Raw genomic sequence first — 22,309 nt, forward strand, 5'->3', positions numbered from 1 at the left:
TTGCACTATTTACAGAGCCTTTTTTAACAAATTTAAAACTATTTTATTACTATTTACTTTACTTTACTGTTTAGCAGTTTTAATTTATTAAATTTATTAGGGAGTTAAGCTATTCTGTGTCTATAAAAATGAATTATTTTGAGAATCATTCAAAACAATACATAAGTATTAATAACTTGTGAAAGGTTCAAATTTTGTCGTAGGAGATTTGGATAGTATCGACCCTTGTAAATCAGTCATTTGAAGAAGGAGTTTTTCCCTCGCTCCTAAAAATTGCAAAGGTGAGCCCAATCTTCAAAAAAGACGACCCATGCTCTGCAAATAATTATCGGCCTGTCTCTATTTTGCCTGTTCTGAGCAAAATTTTTGAAAAAATCTTTTTACAAAGAATGCTTCAGTTTTTGAATAATCACAACCTTCTTTCTGAACACCAATTCGGTTTCAGAAGGGGCAAGTCGACAATTGATGCAATTGTGAGTCTTGTTGAAATGGTAGTAGAGGGATTAGAAAGTCGAAATCTCACTTTAAGTGTATTTCTCGACTTAACTAAAGCATTCGACTGTGTCGACCACGTGAAGCTGCTTGACAAACTTGAATCCCATGGCATCAGAGGCGTGCCTCTTCAGTGGCTTAGCTCATTTCTAAGCCGCAGAAAACAGCTTGTTCAAATCTCAAACAAATTTTCCGAGCCGTTGCAGCTGAGATATGGAGTCCCTTGTAGTGTATTTAGTGTGAGAAGTACTAAGTTGGTAGGTATCCATAGTGATATTTAATGTCCTGCACCAGTGATGTTGGCAGTATGTATTGTCAGGCGATGTAACATACGATGTGGTCTAAAAGAATAAAGAATGCTCATAGGCTGCTCTCCTGTGACGTCACATCACGCCACTACCCTACAACCAACGGTCCAAGCTGGCCAGCCAGCAGTCCACCCAGAGTCCACCACCAGACACCGTCATGTAACCTCCGCGTCCCGTCCGTTCCTTTACGAGCGGTCCTAGAGCAATGTTACTCTAAATGTGTAGTTTAATTATTCTTCCCGACCCATAGAGAGTACAGTGTCGACCCGCATACATTACAGTGGCGACGAGGAAAACAACTGCAACAGTGGAACGTCGCTTACAGTGGCGACGAGGAAAACAACTGCAACAGTGGAACGTCGCTTACAGTGGCGACGAGGAAAACAACTGCAACAGTGGAACGTCGCTTACAGTGGCGACGAGGAAAACAACTGCAACAGTGAATTACAGTGATTTAGTGCGGAAGGGCAACAAGCGTAATGAACACGTGCAAATAACAACGAATGTGCAGGGACATTCGGGACATTGAAACAGTGAATTACAGTGATATAGTGCGGAAGGGCAACTATCGTAATGAACACGTGCAAATAACCGCGAATGTGCAAGGACATTCCGGACATTCCAACGGTCGGGAGTAGTAAGGTACGCCGATCGATATAAACTATTCTTGGTGTAAGCAGCGCACAAGCTGATTTTAATCGTTGCAATTAATGCCGTTAGACGATTATTTTTACCGGGGACATTTTAAACAGTTATTACGGAGTGTACAAGAAAACAAAATGGCAACTATCGGGTCTATGGGTTATTTTGATAGTGCGGAAGAATCGTGGCAGTCTTATATAGAGAGATTTGAGTTTTTTATTGATTGTAATGATATCGATAATTCAAAGAAACTAAGCACTTTGTTGACAGTTATGGGTGTAAGGACCTATACGTTACTGAAAGACTTAATTACACCAGACAAACCGTCTGACAAGTCGTACAAGGAAATTGTGGACACTATAGCGAATCATCTGCATCCCAAGCCTTCTTTTATCACGGAAAGATTTAAATTTAGTAGGCGGAATCAATTGGATCATGAAACGGTTAGCGATTATATTGTGCATTTAAAACAGTTATCTAAGTATTGTGAATTTGGTGATAAATTGCCAGACTACTTAAGGGACAGATTAGTCGCGGGTCTGCGAGACCAACAGATACAGAAAAGACTTCTCGGGGAGGAGAACCTCACTTATGAAAAAGCCGTGCAACTAGCTACTGCAATGGAATTTGCTGAGAAGGGGGCGGCCCAGATGACAACTGCAGGAGGACGTATTCACCGGATGCAGAGCAGCGGGTCGATACCGAAAAGGACACAGGCGGCGAGCATCGCAGCGAGACGGTCATCGGACGGCGGGAAGGCGCTGGGAGACATCACCTGCTATTGTTGCGGCAAGCGAGGATCACACACAGCATCGCAATGTCGGTTTCGTGAGTACACGTGTAATCATTGTAAAAAGAAGGGACACCTTGAAAGAGTTTGTAGATCGAAAAATTATGTTAACAAACCTAATGAGAACAAACCAAATGTTTTTACAAATAGGTCTAAGGAGCCTTCAGCTAAAGGGAAACAGTTTTACAGCAATAAAAAGCAATATGTTTATAAAGGTAGGCAGCACTATGTAGAGGAAAGTAAAGAATCAGCAGAGTCCGGTTCAGATAATCACTGGAAACATAAAGACAATGACGATGTGTATGACATTTCCAATCTATTTACGGTTAAAGAAATAGAAACTAAGATTAATAAAATTGAGCCAATAACGGTACAGTTATTAGTGGAAAGTAAGGAAATTGTATTTGAAGTCGATAGTGGAGCTTGTGTTTCAGTTATGTCAGAAAAAGATTGTAAGACTAAGTTAGGAAATATAAACATGTATCCAACTAGCTTAGTATTAAGTTCATATACACATGAAAAGATCAGGCCTTTAGGTAAGGTTATGGTCAATGTACAACATAAAGGTAAAGAGAAACAATTAGCTTTATACATCGTAGCTAATGGGGCTAATCCCTTGTTAGGGCGTGATTGGATGCAAGCATTAGATTTAACAGTTAGAGTGCCTAGTAATGTAAACAATGTACAGTCAGCTGATCGCACGAGCATGGTGGGGGTTGTGCCAACCGCAGGCGGCAGCGCGGCAGACGCATGCACGCCTGTCAGTGGAAGCCACAACACACCTGTAGAGGTAAACAAACAAACATCTGTCAATCCGTCTGTTGTCAACAACAACAAACAAGTAGAATTACTGTACAATGAGTTTCCAAATGTATTTACGGATAAGTTGGGATGTTTCAAGGGTGCACCAGTTAAATTAAAGTTAAAAGAAAATGTAGTACCAAAATACTTTAAACCTAGGACGTTACCTTTTACACTTAAAGAAAAAGTAGAAGCCGAGCTGACTAGACTAGAACAAGAGAACGTTATTTCACCAGTAGATACCAGTGAATGGGGGACTCCCATTGTACCAATTATTAAGGCTAATGGGAAAATAAGAATTTGTGGGGATTATAAAATAACTGTAAATCCTTTCTTGGAGGTAGACCGACACCCGTTACCGAAAATTGAAGAAATATTTGCCAGCCTACAAAACGGAGAAAAATTCTCTAAAATAGATTTATCTTCAGCTTATCAGCAGCTTAAACTAGATGTAGATAGTCAAACGTATTGTACAATTAGCACACACAAAGGATTGTATGCTTACAATCGCCTATGTTTTGGTATCAGTTCAGCACCGGGAATATTCCAGAGAATAATAGTACGAACATTACAAGGTATCCCGGGGGTAACTGTATTTTTAGATGACATTCTAGTAACAGGTAAAAACAATGAGGAACACATGCATAGACTTAGACTAGTGTGTCAAAGACTTGAAGACAATGGGTTCACAGTGAGCAAGAACAAATGTAAATTTTTCTGTGACAGTTTAGAATATTTAGGTTTTGTTATCAGTAAACAAGGGTTGCATACCGCACCTAGTAAGGTTGAAGCAATTGTCAAGGCACCTGAACCTCAAAATGTGACACAGCTTAAAGCCTTCCTTGGTCTTGTTAATTACTATTCACGTTTCATTCCTAGGATATCCACTATTTTAACCCCAATGTATCAGTTGTTAAGAAAGGATACCGATTTTGTATTTAATTTAGCATGTAAGAAGGCACTACAAGAGATTAAGCAAAAGTTAATCTCTGCTGAAGTTTTAGCGCATTATGATCCTGCATTACCACTAGTGGTAGCCAGTGATGCTAGTCCATATGGCATTGCATCAGTTTTGAGTCAGATTCAATACGACGGTACAGAAAGACCTATATCATTCGCAAGTAGAGTGTTAAATAGCGCTGAGAAAAACTATTCACAAATAGATAAGGAAGCATTAAGCATTGTATTTGGTGTTAAGAAATTTAGTCAATATTTATATGGTACACAGTTTTTGTTAAAGACTGATCATAAGCCTTTAGTGGCTATTTTTGGACCAAAGAAAGGGTTACCTGCTTTCGCAGCCAGTAGGTTACAACGATACGCTTTGTTTTTAAGTGGTTTCCAATATGAGATTGTGTATGTTAAGTCCCAAAACCATGGCAATGCCGATGGTTTATCTAGATTACCTGTAAATAGTGAGATTAAAGATGAAATCTCGGATGATGACCTTAATATTAATGTCATAGGTACCTATTTGCAGTGTTTAGCTGAAAATGACATACCATTAAGCTATGTAGACATAAAAAGAGAATCAATGGTAGATAGTGAAATCAAAAAGGTAATATCCTATGTAGAATTAGGTTGGCCTATTGTAACTGAACCAGATCTAAAGCCATTTGAAATTAGACAGTCGGAATTAACCTTGGAGCAAGGAATCCTAATGTGGGGGTACAGGGTGGTAATACCTAAAAGGTTCAGAATAAACATTCTGAACGAATTGCATACTTCACACATAGGTATTGTTCGCATGAAGGCATTAGCCCGTGCATATGTATGGTGGCCTAATATCGACCGGGACATAGAACAACTAGCTAACAGCTGTGCAGCCTGTTTGGAGGAACGAGCAAAACCGCCCAAGGCTTTCCTGCATCATTGGAATGTTCCGGAACGAGTTTGGTCTCGAATTCATATTGATTTTTTTGGACCTTTTCAGTCCAAGTTATTTTTGGTGGTAAAAGATGCGTACTCTAAGTGGCCAGAGGTGTTGCCCGTTGCTTCAACGGCAGCTGTTCACACGATTGTGAAATTAAGGGAATTATTTAGTAGGTATGGTATTGTAGACCACATAGTGTCCGACAACGGACCACCTTTTACCAGTCAAGAGTTTAAAGAATTTTTGATGTCAAATGGTATCAAACACACGTTTTCACCACCATACCACCCAGAAACCAATGGTTTGGCAGAACGGTCAGTCAGAACTATTAAAAATAAATTGAAAACAGCTCTTCATAATTCCAAGGATTTAGAATTAGCTTTGAGTAACTTCCTGTTCACTTATAGAAATACAGTGCATTCTACTACCAATCTATCGCCAGCTCAATTAATGTTGGGCAGATCGCTAAAGTCTAGGTTAGATTTAATTCGCCCAAATGTTAAAGCAATAATGTCAGATAATCAAGAAAAACAACGATTGTACTATAGGGGTAGTAAAACTAGACAGTTAGCTATTGGACAACCAATCATAGCCAGAGATTACAGAGGTAGAAATAAGTGGATACCAGGTGTGGTAGTTTCACGATTAGGACCAGTCACGTATTTAGTTGAACTGAATACGGGCATGAGGTGGAAACGACATATCGACCAGTTGGTAGGTTTACAGTGTAGTCCGGAAATGTCTGAGTTGACAACAATGCCTAGACTCCCAGACGCAAGCGTGGCAACAGAGCACACGCAGGAAACGATCGATATACAGTCGCGGGACAGAGCGAGCGCAAGGTCGCCAGTACTTTTAGCAACGACCTTGCCCCCCTCTCCGCAAAAACCATAACAATAACAGAAACGCTCAGGGGCAAAGCCCCAGCCCACGTACAAATGTAAACAATAACAGTTCCAGCGTTTCACCCAAACAAATGACACCTGTTAGACGATACCCACTAAGGGATCGTAAACCTTTAGTCAAAATGGACTTGTAAATACAACCCAATTGTGACTTGTATATAATTAATATTGTTTAAGCATTATTATTATCGATTTGTTAATTGTGTTCATTCAATGTGTTATTAATTGCTATATTCTGATTTATTGGTTTTGATTGAAGTGTTTGTGATTTGTGTTAAATGATTATATTGAGTTTGTATTTTGTTCTCTATAATCTATACTTACAAAAATAAAAGAGTATAATGTCAATTTTCTTATTCATTGTAATTGATTTAAAATTGGAGAATTGTAAAACAAATTGTAATTGATAAATTTCTAAAATTATAGGGGACTTATGTATTTAAGGGGGAGGATTGTAGTGTATTTAGTGTGAGAAGTACTAAGTTGGTAGGTATCCATAGTGATATTTAATGTCTGCACCAGTGATGTTGGCAGTATGTATTGTCAGGCGATGTAACATACGATGTGGTCTAAAAGAATAAAGAATGCTCATAGGCTGCTCTCCTGTGACGTCACATCACGCCACTACCCTACAACCAACGGTCCAAGCTGGCCAGCCAGCAGTCCACCCAGAGTCCACCACCAGACACCGTCATGTAACCTCCGCGTCCCGTCCGTTCCTTTACGAGCGGTCCTAGAGCAATGTTACTCTAAATGTGTAGTTTAATTATTCTTCCCGACCCATAGAGAGTACAGTGTCGACCCGCATACATTACATCCCTCAAGGATCAATTCTCAGTCCAATTCTTTTTCTCATCTATGTCAATGACATAGACTCATCACTACTGCACGGGAAACTTGTGCAGTATGCTGATGACACAACACTTTGTTTTACCAGCAAATCCAAAATGATTCTGGAACAACAAAGCTTTCTCGACGTCAACAGTTGTGTCCAGCACTTCAATAGCCTCAACCTCAAAGCAAATTCTTCAAAGTCAAACGTCCTGACTTTCGCACTGCGATCAGGAAATCTCAATGACGGTGCAGCCGTATTAAGGTTGGGACACACATAACCGCACCGTGCCCGACACGTGAGTCGGCCGATTGTCGGTGCGGGCTCGGCTCGGTTACCGTGAGGCCACACATGTCCGTATGCAGTCCGAGCGCAACAATCTCACTGTTTGTACTAGAGCATGTTTCTTTTCAATTCGAAGTGACAGATACTTAAAAAATATTCGGAAGATTAAGTATTGCTTGAGAAAATTGTTAATATCATTGTTGTTATTTTTATTAATCGCTGTGGTGAATGAAACATTGTAATGGTACAGTAAAGCTTTGTACAATCAGCTAGTATGTAAAATTTGTAAATATCATTATCTTGGTTATATATTTTTATCCCTATAATTCTTGTTCATTGTGTTTCATTGCAGTGAATTTCGGTCAAATACACTATAAACAGTATATTTAGTGTTTTTTGTATTAAACCCAAGAGCTATAGTGTGATGCCAGAGAGTTTGCCATGTTGCAAGCCCTTTTATAATAATTTGTAAAACATAGTAAATATTTGTAAAATATATACTGGAGAACTTACAAAAAACAGATTTTACAAAATGTTTTTTTATAGCTCCGAGGACAAATAATTTATTGCCAGAATTAGTCAAAAATAGTAGAAACATAAATATATTTTCTAAAGAAATTAGAGTATGGTTGATCGGTCAAAATGATATTGAGTATTTGTTTAAGATAATACATTAGTGTTAACCATACACTAATGTATTATAAATAGTCTTGTCTGCTAAGTTATAATAATATTTAAATAGACACGTTAGTGCATTACAAAATAATTATTTATAATATAATATTTAATGTTACATGTATAAAGCCTGATATTTGAATTGTAAATCATGCATAAATCCTTTGTATTTAATACAACACAATAGTTATACTAAATTTAAACTTTGAAACGTAATATTACATTATTTACTACATAAACTACAATAACTCATTTTTATCATTTCATTCTTGCTCGTTTCCGCTATTTTTATATTTTACCCTTTTTTGTATATAGTATGCCCAACACAGGCACAGCCTTATGGGGTACCTAAATTTCCCTTATTTTGTAAATCTATTGGCCTAATTATTAGTTTAAAAAAAAGAAAGAAAAACCTATAAGGATGTAACCTACTTTTTATATTACTGCTATTGTAAATACGTTATGTCATAGTATTATTTAGTATCAAGCACTGGCAATAATATTTATTTGTAGTATTCAGTTTGTTATTTTGGGGAAATAAATTATTTCTTATTATTATTTATTTTAACATGGGGTTTTCTTGCTTGAAAATCTTATTGTAAATAAAATATTTTTATTTAATGAAGTGAAAAGAATAAAAAAATAAAAATGTCATAGAAACATTCTAAATATGACCCTTAAAAATACCGGAATAAATTTATCAAGTAACTTCAATACATCAAAGAAAAATAGATTTTTGTGCAAATAATTACATGCTTGTTATTTATTAATTAATGAAAAATGTTTATAGATTTTTCATAATTCGAATTTAGTTGTTTAAAATCACTTAATGTACAACATGGTTTTCAAATTTGTTGTAATTTTAGCACAATAACAAAATATGACTAGTTTACTCTACGGTAAGAAAATGTAATACTTCTATAAATAAATATGATTTTATACGCGAACACAGGATGTAGAGTTAGTAGGCTATACTAAATAATTCAATAAAATAGAACGTGTAGACTACTTAAATAGTTTTAAAAAGAAGAACGCAACAGTAAACAACATATGATGCCGCTCGTAGACCGCACCGTGCCCGTCAAAATTCAAACTAAACATATCGGTGACGGTGCGGGCACGGTGCGGCCACGACGGTCTGGTGTCGGTGCGGACATGTGTGGACTTGCAGGTTGAAAACTGCGCTGCAATTCTTTCACCGTATGACGGCCAGCATACGGCCGACTGACGTGTCGGGCGCGGTGCGGTTATGTGTGTCCCAACCTTTATTGGAAGACACAGTGCTGGATGAAGTCGAATGTTCAAAGTTTCTGGGAATATTCCTTGATCGAAGATTGACTTGGAATGCTCACATTGACCACGTTTGTTCCAGACTGTCCTCAGGCATTTATGTCTTGAGATCTTTAGCCAAGTACTGCCCTACTCAGGTACTGATGACGGCGTATTATGGCTTGATCTACCCCCACCTCACTTACGGTCTGGTGTTATGGGGAGCCTGCGCAAACAACCATTTCTTCCGAGCATTCAAAATTCAGAAGCAAGCGATTCGCATAATCGCAAAATTGAAATTCCGAGAATCGTGCAAAGAAGCCTTCAAAACGTTGCAACTGTTGACTCTGCCTTGTCTCTACATTCTTGAGACAAGCTCATTTTGTTTGTCCAAATGTGCATTAACCCGGGGCCGTGACATACACGAGTATGAGACAAGAGGCAGAGATGCCTACCGAACTGGAAGACACAGGACGGGGGTTTACGAACACTTGCCCTCCCAGGCAGGTATTCGGTTCATCAACAAGTTGCCAGATCAGTTAAGAAATGCCCCAACGCCTAAGGTGTTAAAAACTCGTTTAAGACGCTTTTTAGTGTCGCAAGCATTTTACAGTGCTGACGAGTTTATGGCATTCGACTGGGTGACCGCACAATTAGCAAACTGACTACCGGCGCTGGAAATGGGAATATTGGCTGGATGAATGTGGAGTTGGCTGAAAATTTGTACGTTTGAATGTGGTTTGAGGCGATGTGAAAGTTTTAAATTTTAGATATTAATTTTAGAATATCTTGACTATTGCTATACATGTGATTATGTCCTGGCAATAAAAATTGATTTGATTTGATTTGTGGAATTTATGGATTGTATATTAGAGGCAGACGTATTGTTGGTGCTCTGCAAGTTATTATGGGTTGGACAGATAGTAATACACGAGACTCTAAATGCAACAACTTTTATGATAAATAACCTGTAAAGTGACATCGCATGCATTTCTCACTGATAAGGTATACGATACTGATTAAGTAGATGATTACAGATAAAATGATATAATTCCTAGACTAAACCGGGGAAATAGTATGATATACTGAACGTGGGTTGGGAAGCAAGGATTTTACTGTGTCATGTAGTTATTATCTTCACATATGGATGGCAACTATCATAATGTCAGTATTGACATATTTTAGTATTATTTATGTCAGTAACAATATTTATATCCATACAATTTACACAACTATACTGAATCCTATTTAATCCTACCTCATTAAAAATAATATATAGGTATATATTTATTTTTTTCTCGGAGCAAAAAAGGAAATTAAACATTTTGCGTTGAAAATATAATTAATTGAGTGAACTGGAAGTTCAAAACCTGAAATAAGATACACGCACTTTTGCTTAACTTCTGGTTCTCTTAATCATGAACACTGTAAAATGGTTGTCTAATGCACTACACGAATATAGTGCTAATTCTACTAGAAAAATATTGTAGGACCCTATCATATTATATCACAAGTGCTTTCACTAAAAAAAACTATGAACTTCTACTTTGGAGTTCCTCAACATTAGTCTAAAATAGTTCAGATTTTACTGAAATCGTGGGAGCTGTTCAAACAACTACACGGAATGTTGCATAGTAATTGCGTGCGAAGTCGCAGGTACGTGCTAGTCTTAGGATTAGAACCCGAAATATTTAGTACTACCTCAAATTTAATTTAACAAAACAAACCTTATTTAATGGCTAGACTGCAATTTCTAATTGAGTGACAATGACAACTTTATATTACAAAAGATTTTCGCTCAGTGATATAAATAATTTAATATTGAAATTCCCATGGCCAGATCTAATTAGATACTCGTATTTATTTGTGCATATTATATTTATATTATTATAGATTTTCAATACTATTGTACGTATCGACTTTGGTGAAACAGCTGACTTGTTTCATTTTGTAAAGAACCTTAAATATCATTGTGAAATTTTAAAACCGTAAGAATTTCTTCTCCGGTTAACACAAAAGAATAATTAGGGCGCGAACGCAGTCCCCGCTACCAAAAATTACGCGTCCAAGATGCCCATATTTGGGGTATTCGCAGGAGTCATCCCGACCGTAGTGTAATGTAAAGACCTCATCCTGAGGGAACCGCCTTCGTGATCATGGTAACCCCTACGCCAGGTAAGTATGTATTCCCGCAGACTCTTGGTTCCGACCAAAACAAAAGTGTCATCTACCACCGAGAGGCAAGCGGCAAGACACAGTTTTTATGGCCAATTTTTCATGTTAACACTGTATTATTTTAGAAAGTAAATTATAATTTGTACAGGTTTTAAACACCTCAGCGCGGAATATACTTCCGCCGGTGGCACCGCCACATTGCGGTTTGTGTGGCACGGCGCTCGTCGCATTGACACGAATACCTCTCTCTAATCGTCAGATTATTACTCTTTTCACCAGTCGGTTAGAGTACTATGGCTATTCAGATTGAAAATTAAACTCCACCGTGCAATAGTGAAAACCGTTAGATTTGAATCGCAATATCGCGGTGAGACAATTAATTCTCATATGTCCAACTGGTTATTACAATGACCTAGTCCAAGATTGGGTTCCGTTCACAACAAGATAATACTTCAAGGGATAATTTTTGTTGCATGATCTTTATTAAACCATTTCAACACTGAAGTGTTTACTAGCCACGATGAAGAGACTAAGTTCTCCTACCTGAGCGTGAGGCAGGCGCGTGACTGTGTCTCACCATGACGCGGTGTACGCTCCATCAATTTATTGCTATTGTAACTATTACTCAAAGTTTTATGTCCTTAGTCCGGAATGCGCAACTTGCATGTTGCATGTCATGTTAAATTATTAAACATTAAACCAAACTAAACAAAATAAGCAAATAATGAAAGGCCCAAAATATTTTATCTTATCAGCTTAACATCTGATGTGTGCATCATCGAGGGACCAGCTTATTATACTATTTTTTGGAAAAAGACGGGGAGCTAGAGCCTGCTCCACACTACTTTCACGGGTTGACCCGGCATTGCAGTACCGCCGGGATAGGCCTACCCAATACACTAAGCTAATTCATACACATATAAAAGTATATGCAGTAATCCATTAACGTTTGATGGTGTATAATTTTCCTATGTTTATTGTTAACACGTGGAGAAAAAAACCAATTAAAATATTTACAGTACATCACAATTGATGATGTTTACAGGTTGGTATTACAATAAATTAAACTGGCCATTTTTGTAAAGTGTCTAATAAGTTTGTTTTTTAAGCGAATTTCAATACAAATGTATTTATTTGCCACAAACGTGTATTTATTTAAGGCTCAAAATTATTACACGAAGAAAATATTGAAATAAATTAGAACAGTACGTAATTTTATAAAATAAAAAAAATGCCAACAGCGCGTAATGTTCCCAAGCGGTCACCCATCCGAGTACTAACCACGCCCGACGTTGCTTGACTTCGATGATCGGACGAGAATCAATAATTGTGGTTCTTTCCAATACAGGTTTATTGTTTCTACTTGCATTATTTAAAGGAGCAGCATGGTTATTAATATTTTACAATTGTTAGATGAGTGTAGATTATCATTATGAAGTTAAATATCCTAGGAGTGGTAATTCAAGATGGTATAAACAACGTGGTGTGGCCTTTGGCGAAAAACTGGTTGAACAATTGTTTGTAGGGTTCTTTAGCGTTCAATAGTAAACAAGAGTCATTATTCGTGGTACGTATTGATACAAAAAAAGTGTGTAATTTAATCATATATATTTTTTCAATTCGAATAAATAAAAATATATATACACATATAAAAAATATATATGAATTAAATTAAAAAAATAATATATATATATATATATATATATATATATATCACAGTTTTTGCAGTTTCTTTATATTATCAATATATCTTTAAAGCTTCTTCGTAGTTTAAATACATGAGCCAAATAACTCCTTTCCAAATAAGACTATAATTTATGAAAGTTTTAATTCAAAATAGTTGATATAATATTTTTAAAATTCTTTGTTTGAAGGTTATTTTTGACGATGGTTATTTCAAAAGGAAATTAATTGAGGCAACATACATTAAATTATTTATTATTACTTCCAACGGTACAACGCCATTTAACATATTTACAAAAATTACAGACTTCTAAGATGACTATATTAAATTAAAGCTAGAAAAGTAGAACATCACATTGTATACACAACAACAACACAGCAATCAGCATAACAGATAATCATAAGGCAAAGCAGTAACAACAATAGTTTGACGCCAAAAATTATTCAACATTCATAGCAGGAATCAACATAAGTAACAAGTATCAATAATAAATAGGTCAAGAATAACAAAGATAACAATCAAATATAAGGTAACCATTGCAATAAACTGTCAGACAAAACGAACCACTTGAAAATCAACATGATAATAGAATATAAAATAATAACAGAATTGTAATATGTAGAGGATAATATATATATATATATATATATATATATATATATATATATATATATATATATATAGATATATATATATAACAGAACTATAATATGTAGGAAAATAATATACAATTATACATTACGAGGTAAAACAAACTATAAATTAAGGAAAAACAACATAAGAATAATAACAAGCACGTGCACTGATGAACTCATGTCAACACCCTGGAGCACCTCCACTTAAAGGACAACCAAGAGCCCTGGAAGAAATCCAACCCAGCGCAGACCAATCCCCCAGTACGCTGCATCCTCGCCAAGCCACAGTTGCTAGCATAACTAGTTGGCCGGTATACTCTTCCAAACACTGCCTTTGATCTAGTTCCTCTAGGAATGTAGAAGTTTACTTGACGAAGGAGGTCAGGACAATCCAACTTGCCATTAACCAACTTGTAAAGAAGCTGAAGATCTTGCAATTGACGTCTAGTGTGAAGAGGATGCAGGTTGAATCTCAGCTCCAATTCTTCAATTGGAGTCGTCAGGTAGCCATAGCCCATTCGAATGCCCAACACCCTCAAAAAACGAAGCTGAACTCGGTCCAAGCAGTCGATATGGGTAATAAGATGAGGGGACCAGATCACTGAACCATATTCAAGGGCCGGGCGAACGAGAGACTTGTAGAGGATCAGGAGCGACTGGGGTGACCTGAAGCTCCTAGTCGATCTCATGATGAATCCCAAGAGGGAGTAAGCTCTTGATACAACACCATCAATATGCTCCAAAGGGTCGAGTGTAGAGGTGAAAACAACTCCAAGGTCCTTAACACTGTTCATTCTTCTCAGCACCAATCCATTGATGCGGTAGTCAAAGATATATGGAAATTGACTACGAGAAAAAGACACCACTTCGCACTTGGAGACATTCAGCTCCATAGCATTGGCAGCACACCACGTTTCAATCCTGGTGAGGGACCGCTGGATAACTTGCTGATCAAACGTAGAGTGAACCCTGGTGTAGACCTTTAGATCGTCAGCAAACAGCAGACAATTGACCGGAAGTTCACAAGTAATATCATTTATGAAGATGTTGAAAAGTAATGGACCCAGGTGTGAACCCTGGGGAACCCCTGAGGAAGCACAGAATGGTGCTGACAGAACACCCTCACACTTGACCATGAGTTTGCGGTCCCCAAGGTAACTAGCCAACCACCTCAACAACGGCCCACCAACCCCATAACCAGCAAGCCTCGCATTCAACAGTCCGTGGTGCACCCTGTCAAATGCCTTAGAGCAATCCAAGTAGATACAATCCACCTGACATGAGTCAACAAAGGCAGCCATAACATACTCCTGAAAGACAAGCAAATTAGTGATTGTAGATCGATTGCGAAGAAAACCATGCTGACTATCGGATATAAACTTTCTTAGATAGAAGTAAAGATGGTCCAGGACCAGTGCCTCAAAGACTTTCGCCAGAGCAGACTGAATAACAATAGGTCTAAAGTTAGTTATGTTGCAACGGTCTCCTGACTTGAAGATTGGGACCACGAATCCCCGCCTCAGCACTGAGGGAAAAGTTCCAGAGGCCAGTAGCAGATTAAACAACACCGCCAAATGCGAGGCAAGAACAGGAGCACAAAATCTCAGTACACAAGGAGGAATGCCATCAGGGCCAGCACTCTTAAACGGATCAAGAAACTCGAGCTTAGCTTGGACATCGGTAGCAGATAGCACTATTGAAGAGAGTGAATCATTCCATCCGAAGTCGAAGTGAGGCACAGCGATGTCAGTGTCGCAAAACACAGAAGAAAAATGCCGAGCAAAAAGATTGCACTTCTCAGTTGGATCATCAGCTGTATTGCCATTCAGATGCATTGCAGGCAGCGCACTGGAACTCTTGAGGTCCTGCACATGCGACCAGAAGGATTTAATATTGTGGGGTATACCTTCCTCAACCTTGCCAATGTAAACTCGGTAGCAGTCAGAAGTTTGCATTCCCTTCGCAATTTTCGGAAGCACTCAAGATAAAAGGGATCGCCGGTCATTTTGAACTTCCTGTGGGCAGTTTTTTTATTTATAACCAAATTCTTGAGCTCATTTGTGAACCATTTAGGAAACTTTGAGCTTTCAATCCTCTTTATAGGGGTGTTGCGAGATACAGCAGAGGACAACTGGTCACAAAAGGCATTAAACATCTGTTCCGCATCACACAAGGCACAGTCGATGGGCAAGTCAACACCCTGCAACAACCTAAAAATCTCAACTAAGTCGCAGTTTCGAAAGTCAGGAATATATTTGACGTTTTTGAGATGGGCAGATTGCTTGACACTGATTACAATATCAAGGGCTGGATGATGTCTATCCTCTGGCAATAGTAAGTCTGAGGCAGGAGTTACCACAGTCACAGGATTGGATGAAAAAACAAGGTCAAGGACGACCCCTCGAAAGTTCGGCACACTGTTGTACTGTTTGAGATCGTAGGAGCTTGCAAGGTCCATAACAAAACGCGAAGAGTCACCAACACCCCTCCGTCCCCCATGCCAGTCCGTATGTGGTAGGTTAAAGTCCCCCATAAGCAATATCTGATCCACAGAGTCATTGCGAAAACCAAAAAGCTGATCAGCAGTTTGACAAAAGTCCAAATAGTTTGTGCTGGGCCGGTTAGGAGGTATGTAGGCGCAACCAACAACCATGTTAGACGAGGATGTCTTGAGTTCAACAAATACACATTCAGTGGTAGCAGTAGACGGGGAAATGTTACGACAAGTTATTGAATTTCGAACGGCAACTAATGTGCCTCCTCCACTAAGTTTTTCACTAGTGATATTAGTCCTATCACATCTAAAGACTGAAAAGTCATCAAAGCCCAGTTCAGAGTCTTGAATGTCGGGGGAGAGGTTTGTTTCAACCAAAGCAATTACATCATAGGAGATACCAGCCAACGCATGCAACAATTCATCAAGTTTACTTCTAAGCCCATTGACGTTTTGAAAAATACAAGTAATTTCATGTTGAGTACCGTTGGAAGTTAAACATTTTTTATGTTATTAACAATACAGGGAACACCATTTCTATATTTAATGGCAAGATCCTTTTCTCCAGAAGCAACTCTTTTATCCAGCTCAGATTTGATTGATTTAAAGCTCTCCATTTCACGTTGGGTACGATCACGAGACACTCTCACATCAGAGAAACACTGGTCAATCTTGGTGACTGACTCTCGTGAGAAATTAGTAATAAACCCGATAGAACTCAACCCATTATCCAGTATAACCTTTAAAGGTCTAGGCTTGTTTGGATACTTCTTACCCACACGCAGAACCTTGGTGGAGGGACAGTTATAGGTCGGAAGAAAATGATTTAGTAGCTTGTTCACAGCAAGCAGGTCATGCGCCTTACGAGTTTCCACATTTTTATCATCAGATTCAGGTAGGTTGAAAATCATTATGTTCTTGGACCGACTGGAACGTTCATTTAACTCAGCCATAATTAAATCCGGGTTGACAGGATGCTTAGTAATATGTTCAAACTTACCCTCCAGGGTCTTTAAACCAGCCTCATTGAGGTTGACTCGCTGCTCTAGATGAGAGAGATTCTTGTTGAGGCTATCCACCTCAGCAATGAGATTATCAACCTTTGCTGGAAGGGATGTAAGGGAGTCAACTTTAACTGATAAATCCGAAATTTTATCCGTAAGAACAGTAAGTTGATTAAGAAGCAAATTGAAGGGTTGATTCGAAGACTGAAGACAGTCAGTTCTTAAACAATACCATGTAACATTGTTATTTCCACTGATGCGCTGATATTCAGACTTAGACATCTTTATACACTCACGGTGAAACCAACGCATACAAGCACCATCACAGCCAATACCCTCTTCAGAGTCTAAAACTGACTTAATACATACAGGACAAGAATTAGATGATGTTTGTTTATATATATATATATATATATATATATATATATATATATATATATATATATATATGGAGCCAATGTACACCCACAGAAGATCCGCGACGTATACAGCAAACTACACACACAAACAGAAGCTACTCGATCCACCTCAGTCGAGTGTGCAGCCGCTATAGTATCGCAAATAGTCAGTACGTATAACAGAGTTATCGGGAAGGCTGTGGAGGACAAGAAAACTGTCTTGCTGACGTTGAGAGGAATGCCGGACCGGAACAACAGAAATGACAGTAACACACTGATACAGAGGAATAGGGCTGTTAATTACTGTGGAAACCAATGTAATGAAGTGGAAAATACAGAAACCTAGATTAATACAAACACACAAGACTTAGCTGAGTAAAGCACGATAGGCAAAATATCCAAAAAGCAATTCCAGCACAAGAATAACCAGCGAACAGGTACGAGTGATATGTTGATCAAGTAAACAAAGCAGCCACCGAAGGTTTTTTTTTCAAATTAAAAAACCAATCAGTCAACCATCAGTCGAGATTAGGCCGCATTGATTGCCAATTCTAAAAAATGAACTAAAGAGAAAACCAAAAGTATCAAACGGATCGGATATTTGTAATAAACCAATGCGGAGTCACAATTTGGTTTTAAGAAGTTCATCTCGCATGAACCAATAATAACGAAAGGGCCCATTCCTGTCCCCCTTCCCTTGTATTTCCGCCATCTTGTTTTAGCCAGCCGTCACGATTACCATTGGCTAGTCCCTCTGGTCAGTCGTAGGTGGTTAGTAGACGAGTGAAAGACGTATTGTGACCTGTATTCCGTAGTTTAGTTTTAATAATTAGTGTTTGGTATAGTTTTGTGTTAAGTGCATGTCTTTAGAGTTAGTGAAGTTGACAAACAACATGTAGGTTGTGATTCCTGACTTAGGCGTGCCACAACGCTTTAGTAAGATTTGTTTATTTTAACCTAGTTTGTAATTATGTATTAGGTTAGTTCTTTATTTATTTATTTATTTTGTCTTCCAACGGCTTAGCCAATTTACAATCAGTATAGTTAAATACAGGACATTATACATATATAGTAAGCAAAGTAGCACAATGTTGAGACGGTGTACAAGAGATATACAAGAAATATTAAATTGTACAATTGCAAAAACAAAACAAAATATTTTCTAAATAATGGAGACAACAACGTGAAGAGTACAATGGCAAAGATTAAGACAAGATGCTGACTTAACGACTAATAAATGCCGACTAGTCAAACGTAACAATAAGCTAGAAGTAATAACAAACAACGGTGCAACAGAAAGCAACAACAATCAATAAACACAACAATAAACTGCAATAACAACAAGCTAATAAAAATATGCAAAAATGAATAATGTGTGGTTAAAGCGATAACAATGACACAAACAAGAGATAAACTATGACACTAGCGATAACAACAAAGAATAATCAGTAACAATAGCCTGCTAACAATACTAGGCATGAAATGTAACAAGTTAATTAATACGGAAGCAACCTTGATCAGGCCATGCATAACAAAACCACTTGCACTGGTTGTAGTGGCCCTCTAAAGGCACCACTCAAGAGCACATCACTGCACAAGCCAAAGGTGGTCACGTGTCACGATTGGAGGCTTCGAACAGCTGATCTGAATGACGAGGGCGGGGTATGGAAGAAGTCTAGGTGATCAGGAAGTGTGTTGCCCAGGCGCTGGACTCGAAACAGTGAGCTATTGGCTGCATATAAGGTATTAGTTGAGGTTTTCGCAAAAAGTGCCCTTGACCTCGTGCCAGAAGGTACCCTGGAGTTTATTCTTTCCAGCAAATCAGGGCAGTCCAACTCTCCTCTGACCAGCTTGTATAAGAAAAGTAAGTCCTGACTGACACGCCTTGATTCCATGGAGGGTAGGTTTAGGAGCCGTGAGACTTCTTGCACAGGAACATCCAGATATCGGAATCCTAGTCTAACACCAACCAACCTCAGAAAACGTCTTTGGATCTTCTCTATGTTGTCTTTTAGATACTGCTGGTGAGGAGACCAAACAACACTGTTGTATTCTAAGTGCGGTCTCACCAGGCAGCAGTACAAGAGTTTGAGAACGTTTAGATCAGTAAATGACTTAGAAGCTCGGAAGAGGAAGCCAAGGACTTGAAGAGCGCTATTGCATATATGTTGGACATGGGGCTCCCAGCTTAGGGAAGAAGTAAAGAACACTCCAAGATCCCTCACCTCCGATGTTCTGGATAGTGGCACACCTCTGACAGAGTAATCATGCAATATAGGTTTTGAAATGCGATAAAATGAGATGCAAACACATTTGCTCAGATTCAGCGACATTTTGTTAAGACTACACCAGCGATCGACCCTGTTAATGTCATCTTGAAGTTGAGCCACGTCCAAGGCGGAAGATATAACGGAGTACAGCTTCAGGTCGTCCGCAAACAACAAGTGTTTGCAAGTCAGGGAAGAAACCACATCATTTATATACAAATTGAATAGGATGGGCCCGAGATGGGAACCTTGTGGGACACCGCTTGTTACTTTGAACTCCTTGGAAAGGACGTTGTTATATTTCACTACCAGCTTCCGGTTATGTAGGTAGCTTTTAAGCCACTGGAGGAAGGGTCCTGAAAATCCCGATGCCCCCAATTTATTTAACAAATTTTTCATGGCACACTCTATCGAAGGCTTTAGAGAAATCCATTTCTATGGTGTCAATCTGCTTCCTTCGTTCAAATGCTTCGATGATATGGCTTTGAAAGAGAACGAGATTGGTGGAGGTAGACCTAGTCTTTACCTGAAGAAGAGATCAGATTGCAGATCTCGAAACGTAGTGTTACGGTTTTCTTGTTTCACTGAACGATGGCAAATGTCCGGAAAAATCCTGTTTCCTTCATTTTTAAAATACCTGAGTTTTTAATTTGAAAAGACTTGTTATTTCAAAACACAACTCCAATTGTTTCCTTACAAATCAATATTGTGATTTTATTGAGAAAATCAATGTTTTTTTTTCAGAACATTTATGAATAACAAAGAGTGTAATGGACATTGTGTAGTACAGCAATCCGTATCGCCATTATTCGTCCCTCAGACCTGGATCGGTTTCTTTGTAATGCGAAGCCACTTCATTTCACTGTTCCGTCTTCTTTCTATTTTTTTATTAAAGATAATTTCAGCCAGTTATTGTTCTAGCCAAAGATTTAAATATTTAGTTCATGCCTCTGTCCATTACCTGTTTCTTATGTCAACAGTACTTACTACCTGAAGATTTTTTCAGCCATATACTCTCCTACACTAAAAGCAATTAGTATTTATCTTGTACAATTCCCCAACAACAGTTACTCTCTTCACTTTGATTTTAACATTGTTTATCAACACTATTACTTCTTTTTAACTTGTCTCTAAGATACCGTGGAGTCTAGAGAAAAGCTTAAAATATAAGAAAATGTATTCAGCCTTTAAACAATGTGCAGGGATTCTTTATATAATCCGGTAAGGCTGATATACTTTACGTCATACATCGTGAAAGTTTTGACATTGCATGAGGGAAAGGATTACAATTTCCGCTGTCAAGGTGATTCGTACATTTCGTAAACTTTATTCCATGTGGTGTATCCTGAAGTGTCCGATTCTAAAATTACAAATGAGTCTAAGCTTTGTATTGAAGTTATAAAAATTTAAATGTCTCAATGTATTGCGAACGTTAATACTATACTATAATACTAAATTAAAACTGAACTGTTCAGAAAAATATTGTTTTTAAATGAAAACATAGCCTATTATTTATTTAGCACACATTTTCTTGTCAAGACGTGTTTAAGTCTTAATGCTGCAAGACAATAAGAATGCTGTATGCAAAACTATTGAAACAGAAAATAATATGCATTACATTCTGTGAGTGTCGTTTCAATTTCTTTTCCACAAGCTCCTTATCAAATGAAGCCAATTGCAAACTTAAAATCACTCTAAACTAACACATAGTTCGTCGAAAATAAGAATATTAAGCATGAAAAATATCCTGAATTGTTCCCAACTGCAATGTCCAAAAATGGATATAGAACATAGTTGCTAAATATTTTAATGATTTACTCTTACAATTTGACTTGTGTCAAATTTATCCGGCCTCTTTTTAGGTTGGCACAACTTACTTTTTGATAATTTAGTGATATCGCCAAGAAACCAAACGGAATACTATTTCAATAAGCATAGTATAGTAAAAAATTTAAACAATAACCTGTATATGCAATATTCTTATTATTTTTGTTTTTTTTATACAACTCTTCCCAAATTTTAATAAATAATAATCCAGTCACAGGTTACTACACGCATTCTACTTTATATTTATAGAATACAGAGATCAGTGACTCAACAAATTTGCAAAACACAATCAATTCCATCACTTGGAACAAAGATAGATCCAATTTACATGCAAATACGTCGCCCAAACAATAATGAGGTCACAAAACCTGGACCAGGCGGCCGCGGCGCGGCGCCTTACTTTTATTGTGTCTTCGTAAAACTGTCACCTACTGAAATTGCAGTCTGGAGTAGTGATATGTTTTAAATTATTATCAGCACCCTTATTATGGAAAGAATAGGTAGACAAACACTCGTTACGTTTGAATAAAAATGCTGTTACAGCATTTTAAGGTTTATCCCGCTTAGGCCCTTTCCCTCCCGCGGATTGGACTAAAACGTCCCATATTAAAAGAAGAACATTAGTTTACTGTCCGATAAAAGGTTAGTTGACTACAAACCCTATTACTAACAATCTTATTTACAGTTACTATATTGTTTGATAAAAAGTTAGTATATATTGAACATTTAAAATAACAGTAGACACATAAATATTGAGAGTAAATGAAAATTCAGTCAATTATTATATCACAACAACAGATTGTGAAGCGAGGAATTCAAACTGTAATGTTATTTTATTAACCGTTTTGTATTCTCTACAATATCAAACAGCATAAACGAAATAATGATTCGTTGAAATTATTTCCGGAATACACTGAGTTTCATGGGATCATATATTACACAATTTGTTTGGA

At 37.7% G+C, this 22,309-nt stretch overlaps 1 non-coding gene and 1 pseudogene across 1 annotated transcript; one reads left to right on the forward strand and one right to left on the reverse strand.

Annotated features, from left to right (window-relative positions):
- Positions 1–10,896: 10,896 nt before the first annotated feature.
- LOC124371359 lies at positions 10,897–11,055 on the reverse strand. Its single transcript, XR_006923240.1, has one exon. It is a non-coding gene; the product is annotated as a U1 spliceosomal RNA (small nuclear RNA).
- A 713-nt stretch (positions 11,056–11,768) lies between these two features.
- Positions 11,769–11,943, forward strand: LOC124371360 (annotated as a pseudogene).
- The last annotated feature ends 10,366 nt before the right edge of the window (positions 11,944–22,309 follow it).

This window comes from Homalodisca vitripennis, unplaced genomic scaffold, assembly GCF_021130785.1.
Source record: "Homalodisca vitripennis isolate AUS2020 unplaced genomic scaffold, UT_GWSS_2.1 ScUCBcl_1296;HRSCAF=4734, whole genome shotgun sequence".
NCBI classification, from domain to species: Eukaryota; Metazoa; Arthropoda; class Insecta; order Hemiptera; family Cicadellidae; genus Homalodisca; species Homalodisca vitripennis.